Source organism: Triticum dicoccoides, chromosome 6A (genome assembly GCF_002162155.2).
Source record: "Triticum dicoccoides isolate Atlit2015 ecotype Zavitan chromosome 6A, WEW_v2.0, whole genome shotgun sequence".
Lineage (NCBI taxonomy): Eukaryota > Viridiplantae > Streptophyta > Magnoliopsida > Poales > Poaceae > Triticum > Triticum dicoccoides.
Genome location: NC_041390.1, coordinates 581,546,042 through 581,557,201, shown reverse-complemented (window position 1 = coordinate 581,557,201; position 11,160 = coordinate 581,546,042).

The following is an 11,160-nucleotide window of genomic DNA, read 5'->3' as shown; positions in this document are numbered from 1 at the left end:
GACGAGCGAGCGAGCGGGCGAGCTCGAACTGGTTCCGTTGGGGAGGGGGGGCCCGCCAGGCCGGTCGACGGCTAGGTGGGTTCTGCTATGGGCGCGACAATGGCGGCATCGGGGATAAGGGGATTGGCGAGCGAGGGGAGAGGGGAGGAGGAGAGAGCCTGAACCGAAGAAGAGGGGTGTGGAGGTTTTTTCTTTTGTGGGCTAGGTGTGGGGGCCTGGGGGGTTCGCTCGTTAGCGGAGGCCGATGAGGCTGCCGTGTGGGGCCCTCTTTGTTGGGCCACTTTGTGAGGAGGGCGTCATCATGGTTGGGCCACTTTGTGAGGAGGGAGCTACTGGGCTAGGCCGCGCTGTAGAGGTCAACTTGGGCTCTCTTAGCTGTTCGACACGCTCCCGTGCCCACTTGGCCCAAAATGGAAAGGCTGCGAATAGTGTGTTTTTTTCGCTCAAAGATAATAATTTTGCAGTCTGGACTCTGGGGAAGAGCAAGAAGAACCTCTCAAAGAAATGCATACAGTACAGACTAGAAGCAGCATAGGCTGGCTCCTGCACAAGCACAACTCAAGTCGGTTCAAACGGAGCTTTGTTACCGTGGACAAATCTCAGCTCGTTTGCAGTTAAAATCGCAACCATCATCCACAAAAAAGGTTTCGAAAGTTCAAAACCACGACCTCTCTCACTCACTCATGATTTAAAATAGATTCTGCTTCACATTTGCTACAGCCAATCTCCATGCATGTTCATGGCGGCCACTGGACTCGTAACTCTTATTTAGCTTGTTCAGAACATGGCCAGGCACGAAGTGTCATAATAATGAATTAATCGAAGGTAGCAGTAGAGTACATGATGTGGGAATGGATCACTGAGACGGGAGGAAATAGAACGCCGGAGAATTTTTACCTGAAACCGGAGCCATCTTCCTCACGAGCTGGATATTCGGCCAGGGTCTCAATCTCTCAAATCGGTGGAGAGACTTTTACCTTGTACCCTGTACTATATATAGAAAAAGCACTTACTTGCGTGCCAAGTGTCATGTTATATACTTCTACAATGCATCACAAGAGTAGGAATTAGCATTACGCAGGCTCCACGCAAATTCAAACTTGTCGGAATTAGTTACTAGTATATGCTCTGCTACGGTAGAAGTAAATTAGAAGTCAATTCGGTTAAAAGAAAACTGCGGCTTGGTCCTAGCACGGCATATCGAGAACGCTAAACTATACCACGTCGCCCTCGGAACTGATGGAGCTCACGTTGCACATACCTACAAGTAGTGTGAACATGTTTAGCAGAAGGATATCCTACAAACAAGTCAATGTTGGTGCCCATGATGTGCCCGTAGTTGCTCTCTTCAGGTCGAGGACATGTGAGACTTGAGGGGGGTGTTAGTGCATCTCTAATCGAAGCCTAAAATTATGAACCCGTCTAAGGCGTATTTAGATGCGACATTGTTATTGCACATCTAAATGACGTGGTTCCCGCATAGACCCTGGACCCATTCCTCATCATATCATCTTCTATGATCTCAGCGGCATCTGCCCTTTATATCTTACCACTCACCTGACTATTGTTCCTTCTGCATCCTATATGTATATTATAGTTCAACCTAGTGCTCTCTCCAGTTCTTTTTACTCTGCATATAAGATTTCTTTGTAGTCAAACTTCGTAAAGTTTAACCAACTTTATGGAAAAAATTAACATTCATAATGAAATCAATATCATTAGATGTATCATGAATTTAATTTTCATATTGTATAACTTTAGTAATGTAGGTATTGATTATTTTTCATATAAATATCTTATGTACCGTAGGTAATGACATCCAGCTGTGCTAGCCACCTTTATTGATTAGATTCAATCTACATGCTAGATGTATCTACTTGAGATGAGATTAAACAAAAAAAAAGACAACCAGCAGTAAGTGAAAATCCAAGACACCAGCCTCATTTGTTTGGGTTTTAGGACTATGCATTCTAGTTCCATTTTTTTCTGCATGTTTCATATCGGTTCACACGGTTCAGAAACCCAGAAGTCCCCTTCCCTCCTTTTCAGACGCAAATTACCACGGTGTTTGCACTTAAGTTATCAGAAATGAGGGTCATATATTACCATACTATTTACATAGAAATTACCGGGGTATGTTCGTAAACAACGTTTTCCCTTTGTCAAATGTTACCGTGGTGATTGTACTTAAGTTATCGTGTGAGCTTTGTATATTATCATACTATTTATATAGAAGTTATCCGAGGATATTTTTCAATACACCCCCCTCCCCCAGTAAAGAATGTTATCACGTTGTTTGTACTTAAGTTATGAGATATTAAGTTTGTATACTATCATACTATTTACATAGAAGTTTCTTTTCAACAACTTTTTCCCCCTGGTTAAGTTTACCGCGATGTTTGTACTAAATTGTCAGATATGTGGTTCGTATATTACAGTGCTATTTTCACATAAATTACCGGGGTATGGTTTTCAATAATTTTTTCCTCTTTGGACAAAGTTACCGTGATGTTCTGAACTTAAGTTATCACGCCTACGATGCCTATATTACCATGATATTTACACATCAGTTACATGGGTATGTTTTTCAACAACATTGCTCCACCGGGTGTCAAACTTACCGTGTTTTTATACCTAAGTTATCATGCCTGCATTACGTAAATTATCATGTAGTTTACACTGAAGGTACGGGAGGCAAAAAAAAAGGTTTCCCAATCTTCTCCCCGTGCACTAGACACTGAAGTTATCATGTCTGTGGTGTGTTAAATTACAATGCTATTTAGGAAGGAGTTATCGGTGTATGTTTCATATTTTTTCCCACGAGTTGAAGTTAACAGGGCACGGGGTATTTTAACTTACCAGCCATGCGGTGCGAAATTACCATGCTATTTTCGCGGGAATTACCGGGGTATGTTCCAGCACCCGGTCAAAAGTTACAGGCCCAGGTAACTTAGCAGCCCCTCAGGCCATCATTTAGAAAAACTCCTTGCAATAAGTTCTTTGATAATCACTAGGGTGGAATGAGTTATCTACGGGTCGATTCCATAAGTTTTTGATTCACTAACTCCACCAATGTACAACTACATGGATTGATGAATCTCAGCACAAGCATGATGTAGCTGACCTGGTGTAAGACCCTCGATGCGGCTATATCTCCCACGTGTCGAAGCACAACTTAGAGGCATAACCGCATTGAAAGCAATGTCGCAAGTGAGGTAATCTTCACACAACCCATGTAATACATAAGGGAAAGAGATACATAGTTGGCTTACAATCGCCACTTCACACAATTACATGAATAAAGCATTACAACATCCAAATACAATCAAGGTCCGACTACGGAACCAAAATAAAAGAAGAACCCCAAATGCGACAAGGTCCCCGATCGACCCCCAACTGGGCTCCACTACTGATCAACTAGAACGAAACAACACAAAGGACAAGATTTTCATCGAGCTCCTCCTGAGCTTGGTTGCGCCATCTGCACGGACTCATCGGCACCTGCAAACTGGTTTTGGAAGTATCTGTGAGCCACGGGGACTCAGCAATCTCGCACCCTCGCGATCAAGACTATTTAAGCTTATGGGTAAGGTAAAGGTATGAGGTGGAGCTGCAGCAAGCGACTAGCATATATGATGGCTAACATACGCAAATGAGAGCGAGAAGAGAAGGCAAAGCATGGTCGATAAAAGTATGATCAAGAAGTGATCCTAAAACAACCTATGTCAAGCATAACTCCAACACCGTGTTCACTTCCCGGACTCTGCCGGAAAAAGACCATCACGTTATACACGCAGTTGATTCATTTTTAATTAAGGTCAACTTCAGGTTTTCTACAACCAGACATTAACAAATTCCCATCTGCCCATAACCGCGGGCACGGCTTTCGAAAGTTCATAACCCTGCAGGGGTGTCCCAACTTAGCCCATCACAAGCTCTCACGGTCAACGAAGGATATTCCTTCTAGCGGGAAGAACCGATCAGACTCGGAATCCCGGTTACAAGACATTTCGACAATGGTAAAACAAGACCAGCAAAGCCACCCAGATGTGCCGACAAATCCCGATAGGAGCTGCACATATCTCGTTCTCATGGCACACCGGATGAGCAAGACGTCGGGTAAGCCAGCCCAGAGTTGCCCCTGGTAGCCTCGGACATCGCTTAGTTGGACCAACACTCAGAGGAGCACTGGCCCGGGGGGGTTAAAATAAGATGACCCTTGAGTCTGCAGAACCCAAGGGAAAGAAAAGGCTAGGTGGCGAATGGTAAAACCAATGTTGGGCCATGCTGGAGGAGTTTTATTCAAGGCGAACTGTCAAGGGGTTCCCATTATAACTCAACCGCGTAAGGAACGCAAAATCCGGGAACATAACACCGATATGACGGAAACTAGGGCGGCAAGAGTGGAACAAAACACCAGGCATAAGGCCGAGCCTTCCACCCTTTACCAAGTATATAGATGCATTAATTAAATAAGAGATATTGTGATATCCCAACAAGTAAGCAATGTTCCAACAAGGAACGATCTCCATGTTCCAACAAGGAACAAACTTCAATCTTCACCTGTAACTAACAACGCTATAAGAGGGGCTGAGCAAAGCGGTAACATAGCCAATCAACGGTTTGCTAGGACAAGGTGGGTTAGAGGCTTGGTTCAACAATATGGGAGGCATGACAAGCAAGTGGTAGGCATCGTAGCATAGGCATAGCAAAAGAGCGAGCATCTAGCAAGCAAAGATAGAAGTGATTTCGAGGGTATGATCATCTTGCCTGAAATCTCGCAAGGAAGAAGAACGAGTCCATGAAGAAGATAAATGGACGTAGTCGAACAGATCCTCACACACACGACGTTATCGGAACCAACCTGAAGAAGCAACACCGGAAAGAAGAAAACAACATAGTAAACAACCAACACATCAACATGGCATGATGCACAATCGAGTATGATGCATGTCCGGTTTAATGAGGCATGGCATGGCAAAGTGCACAAACAATCCTACAAATTAAGTGGAGCTCATTATGCAACGGAGTTGCATATTGAAGAAAACACCACATGACTTATTTAGTTCTCTCTCGTTTATGTACCCAACAATATTAAATGTTGGTTAACATGGCAAGAGGTGAGGCAAAAGAAAACTACCTATCTAGGCAAGTTTAAATGAGGCCGGAAACAACGAACAACAATTCCGGTAAATCCCCATATGCATATATTAGGTTTGGTCCTGTTCTGCCCTAAACCATATTTTATAGTTATTAAACATGGAAGATGGTGCCACCATGTTAAACTAGGAAAAATTCTATCCCATTTACATATAAAGTTTGTTAAAAACGGAGCTACGGTTATTTAGTTATGAATTAAACCATTTTAACAAGTTATTTGAGCAAATTTAAACAAACAACATTTTAAGCATTTTAACATGGCAAGAAAGTGGCATGTTATTAATCTACACATAATTTTAAGCAAGTTTCATATATAGATCTTTTTAATCTGATGCACAGTTTGTGAGTTGTTAAATGCATGAAGATGAAGGTCTTTTCTGCAAATCTGCCTTTACTGGATAAAAGAGAAAATCACAGCAGCAGGGAAAAAACAATTCTGGGCCGAGTCTTGTTGGTCCAACAGGAACAGGGGAGAGGCTGGGCGTGTCCTCACCCATGGGCCTTGGCCCGGCCGGTGCGGGGCTGGCCTACTGGCGCAGGACGCGGGCTGCTGGGCTGGAGGCGATCGAGGCCTGGTCCGCGTGGGTGCGGTCAACGAACGCGGGCGAGCACCCGTTCATCTCTGACGAGAGGAAAACAGGCGCAGCGGGACTTGCAGCGCCGGTGGACCTCCGGGAAGAAGATGGCGGCGACTGGGCGGAGCTGTGGGGGAGGAGCGGCAGCGCGGTGGCGGGATCCGGCCAGGAAGGGCCTGGAGACGGTGGATCCGGCGGAACTGGAGGCGGCGCGACGAACTGAGGAGGCAACGGCCTCGGCTGCAGGGCGGTGAGGACGGCGCAGAGTCGAGGAGGAGGTCCTGCGGGGCCCGAGGGCACAGGGCGTCGGGGTGGCCAGATCCGGTCGCGGGAGATCGTCGGGATCCCGTTCCCTGCCGGATCGAAGCAGAGGCGAGCCGATGGACAGGGTGCTCCATGGCGCGGGGCCCCTGGTCCAAAACAGAGTGAGGGAGACAGAGGTGAGACGAGGTAGTAGCACGAGAGAAAAGAAGAAGGCAGGGGCGACGTTGCTGCTATTTCGGTCGCCGGCGGCGGTGCCGGTCGCCGGACGACGAGGCGTGGTGGAGTCGCACAGGGAGGCTCGGGGCTCTGAGGATACCAGCGCGAGAGGAGCTTGGGGAAAGAACAGCGAAGGGGCTCGGGGCTCGGGCGACCCAATTCGTCAAGCGCGCAAAAAGAGGGAGACTGTCGGGAAGGATTTGGATCGGGGTTGCGGGCTCCGGTTGGTGGTGCTGAAAACGAGGGAGGGAGAGGATGGCTGCGGGTTGGATCCCGATGAAGATTCGATGGGGATTGCGGCGGCGGGTGAAGGGACAAATCTCTAGATTTTAGGGTTTTGTCCAGATTAGGTTAGGGATCTATATATAGTAAGTGGATTTTGGATAGGGGCATTTGGTCCCTATGATCGGAATCAGACGGCCGGAAAAAATAGATAGGGAGTCCAAACAAGAAAACGGAGATGTTTTGTAGATGTTTGGGGATGATCCGGACACAATGGTGGCGACAGTCCGGGTCGGGTCCGGGACAGCTTTTCGGATGCGCGCGCGAGGGGTCGGTTGGAACTCGTGGGCTGTGTAGAAGGGCTCGAGCTGAGAGAAGAGAAGAGAGAGAGGCCCGGCGACTGTTTTCGGAGACCGAAAACGTCCGACGTTAGACCGACTATATTGCCGCTATAGTTTAACAGTTGGGCTATCAAACGAACTCCGAATGCGATGAAACTTGGCAGGCCACCTACTAACAACATAACAACACTGCATGCCAACTTTCAACCCATTCCGAGAACATTTTCCGGCCACTTATAAAATAATATTTTAGATATGCCGCGGGCGCGTGCATGTGTACCTGGGCTCAGAACGGACAACGGAGAGAAAGAGGAGGCCGGGACGGATGCAAGTTTTAAAATATGATGATGCAATGCACATGATGACATGATAAGATGCAACACGCAAGTAAATGACAAGGCAACAACAGCGAATAACTGGAAGACACCTGGCACATCGGTCTCGGGGCGTCACACCTGGTTAGTGCGGTCAGAGTTTCCCATTGACCAGGCTAGGTCCTCGGTCGATGCACCATGTCAGCATCATGAAGGACATGCCGGACATGACCACAGCCTGAATTTAGGTAAAATCAATCAAAGCCGATCAGTGGCAAGCCATGTTGTGCATACTATAGCAGCAATTCAGAAGCACGATGGTTGGTTGGTTTCTTATGGAGTAGAGGAAAGTGAGGATCAGGAACCTGCTGGAGATGATCCAGCCGGCGAGGCTGCGCTACACGCCGAGGCCGACGACAGCAGCCTGGAGGAAGCTGAAGGCCACACCTATGTAGAAGGTGAGCACCATGGCGCCGTCAAGCTAGACGAGCATGCTGGCGAGCTTGGTGGCGCCGATGGCTGCCCTGAGGTTGAGTGACTCGGAGTGGGTGACTAAGACGAGCATGAAGGAACATTGGGGGATGGCCATCCAGCAGCTGGAGAAGCCCCTGTTCATGAGGCTCCCCGTTGATAACCCACAAGTATAGGGGATCGCAATAGCTTTCGAGGGTAGAGTATTCAACCCAAATTTATTGATTCGACACAAGGGGAGCCAAAGAATATTTTCAAGTATTAGCAGCTGAGTTGTCAATTCAACCACACCTGGAAACTTAGTATCTGCAGCAAAGTGTTTAGTAGCACAGTAATATGATAGTGGTGGTAACGGCAGCAAAATTAAAGACAGTAAAAGTAATGTTTTTGGTATTTTTGTAGTGATTGTAACAGTAGGAGCGGGAAAGTAAATAAGCGAGAACCAGTATATGGAAAACTCGTAGGCACCGGATCAGTGATGGATAATTATGCCGGATGCGGTTCATCATGTAACAGTTATAACATAGGGTGACACAGAACTAGCTCCAATTCATCAATGTAATGTAGGCATGTATTCCGTATATAGTCATACGTGCTTATGGAAAAGAACTTGCATGACATCTTTTGTCCTACCCTCACGTGGCAGCGGGGTCCTATTGGAAACTAAGGGATATTAAGGCCTCCTTTTAATAGAGAACCGGAACAAAGTATTAGCACATAGTGAATACATGAACTCCTCAAACTATGGTCATCACCGAGAGTGGTCCCGATTATTGTCACTTCGGGGTTGCCAGATCATAACACATAGTAGGTGACTATAGACTTGCAAGATAGGATCAAGAACTCACATATATTCATGAAAACATAATATGTTCAGATCTGAAATCATGGCACTCGGGCCCTAGTGACAAGCATTAAGCATAGCAAAGTCATAGCAACATCAATCTCAGAACATAGTGGATACTAGGGATCAAACCCTAACAAAACTAACTCAATTACATGATAAATCTCATCCAACCCATCACCGTCCAGCAAGCCTACGATGGAATTACTCACGCACAGCGGTGAGCATCATGAAATTGGTGATGGAGGATGGCTGATGATGACGACGGCAACGAATCCCCCTCTCCGGAGCCCCGAACGGACTCCAGATCAGCCCTCCCGAGAGGTTTTAGGGCTTGGCGGCGGCTCCGTATCGTAAAACGCGATGATTTCTTCTCTCTGATTTTTTTCTCTCCGAAAGTAGATATATAGAGTTGGAGAGCGTCGGAGGGCATCCAAGGGGCCCACGACGTAGGGGGCGCGCCCTAGAGGGGGGCGCGCCCCCCACCCTCGTGGACAGGGTGTGGTCCCCCTAGTCTTCATCTTTGGCGAGGATTTTTTATTATTTTTTCTAAGATGTTCCGTGGAGTTTCAGGTCATTTTGAGAATATTTGTTTTCTGCACATAAAACAACATCATGGCAATTCTGCTGAAAACAGTGTCAGTCGGGTTAGTTCCATTCAAATCATACAAATTAGAGTCCAAAACAAGGGCAAAAGTGTTTGGAAAAGTAGATACGACGGAGACGTGTCAACTCCCCCAAGCTTAAACCCTTGCTTGTCCTCAAGCAATTCAGTTGACAAACTGAAAGAAAGAAAGAAAAAATTTTACAAACTCTGTTTGCTCTTGTTGTTGTAACTATGTCAAGCCAGCATTCAAGTTTTCAGCATAGATCATAACTAACCACATTTGCAATAATTCTCAGGTCTCGTAATTACTCATAGCAATAGCATAATCAACTAGCAAGCCATAATAATAAATCTCGAATGACAACACTTTCTCAAAACAATCATAATATGATATAACAAGATGGTATCTCGCTAGCCCTTTTTGAGACCGCAAAACATAAATGCAGAGCACCTTTAAAGATTAAGGACTGACTAGACATTGTAATTCATGGTAAAAGAGATCCAATCATAGTCACACCCAACATAGATTAATAGTGATGAATGCAAACGATAGTTGTGCTCTCCAGCTAGTGCTTTTTGATAAGAGGGTGATGACTCAAAATAAAAGTAAATGGATAGGCCCTTCGTAGAGGGAAGCAGGGATTTGTAGAGGTGCCAGAGCTCGGTTTTGAAATAGAGATAAATTGCATTTTGAGCGGTATACTTTCATTGTCAATGTAACAACTAAGAGATGGCGATATCTTCCATGCTAAACACATTATAGGCGGTTCCCAAACAGAATGGTAAAGTTTATACTCCCCCTCCACCAACAAGCATCAATCCATGACTTTCTCGAAACAACGAGTGTCTTCAACATACATCAGGTCCCAGGGGGAGTTTTGTTTGCAATTAATTTTGATTTAGTTTGCATAAAGCATGGGACTGGGCATCCCGGTGACCAGCCATTTTCTCGTGAGTGAGGGGCGGAGTCCACTCCTCTTGAGAATAACCCGCCTAACATGGAAGATAAGGACAGCCTTGGTTGATACATGAGCTATTCGAGCATACAAAACAGAATGTTTATTTGAAGGTTTAGAGTTTGGCACATACAAATTTACTTGGAACGGCAGGTAGATACCGCATATAGGAAGGTATAGTGGACTTGTCTGGAATAACTTTGGGGTTTTAAGGGATTGGATGCACAAGCAGTATTCCCGCTTAGTACAAGTGAAGGCTAGCAAAAGACTGGGAAGCGACCAACTAGAGAGCGACAACAGCCATGTACATGCATTAAAAATAATAAACATTGGATGCAAGCATGAGTAGGATATAATCCACCATGAACTTAAATATCATGAAGGCTATGTTGATTTTGTTTCAACTACATGCGTGAACATGTGCCAAGTCAAGTCACTTAAATCATTCAAAGGAGGATACCACCTCATCATACCACATCATAATCATCTCAATAGCATGTTGGCACACAAGGTAAATCATTATAACTCATAACTAATCAAGCATGGCACGAGTGATACGTCTCCAACGTATCTATAATTTTTGATTGCTCCATGCTATATTATCTACTGTTTTGGACTATATTGGGCTTTATTTCCCACTTTTATATTATTTTTGGGACTAACCTATTAACCGGAGGCCCAGCCCAGAATTGCTGTTTTTTGCCTATTTCAGTGTTTCGAAGAAACGGAATATCAAACAGTGTCCAAACGGAATAAACCTTTCTGGAACGTGATTTTCTTCCCGAATATGACCCAGGAGACTTGGACTCTACGCCAAGGAAGCTTCGAGGTGGGAACGAGGTAGGGGGCGCGCCCTATACCCCCAAGCGCGCCCCCACCCTCGTGGGCCCACCGAAGCTCCACCGACGTACTTCTTCCTCCTATATATACCCACGTACCCCCAAACGAACAGATACGGAGCCAAAAACCTAATTCCACCGCCACAACTTTCTATATCCACGAGATCCCATCTTGGGGCATGTTCCGAAGCTCCGTCGGAGAGGGCCGTCATCACGGAGGGCTTCTACATAATCATAGCCTCTCCGGTGAAGTGTGATTAGTTTACCTCAGATCTTCGGGTCCATAGTTATTAGCTAGATGGCTTCTTCTCTCTTTTTGGATCTCAATACAATGTTCTCCCCCTCTCTTGT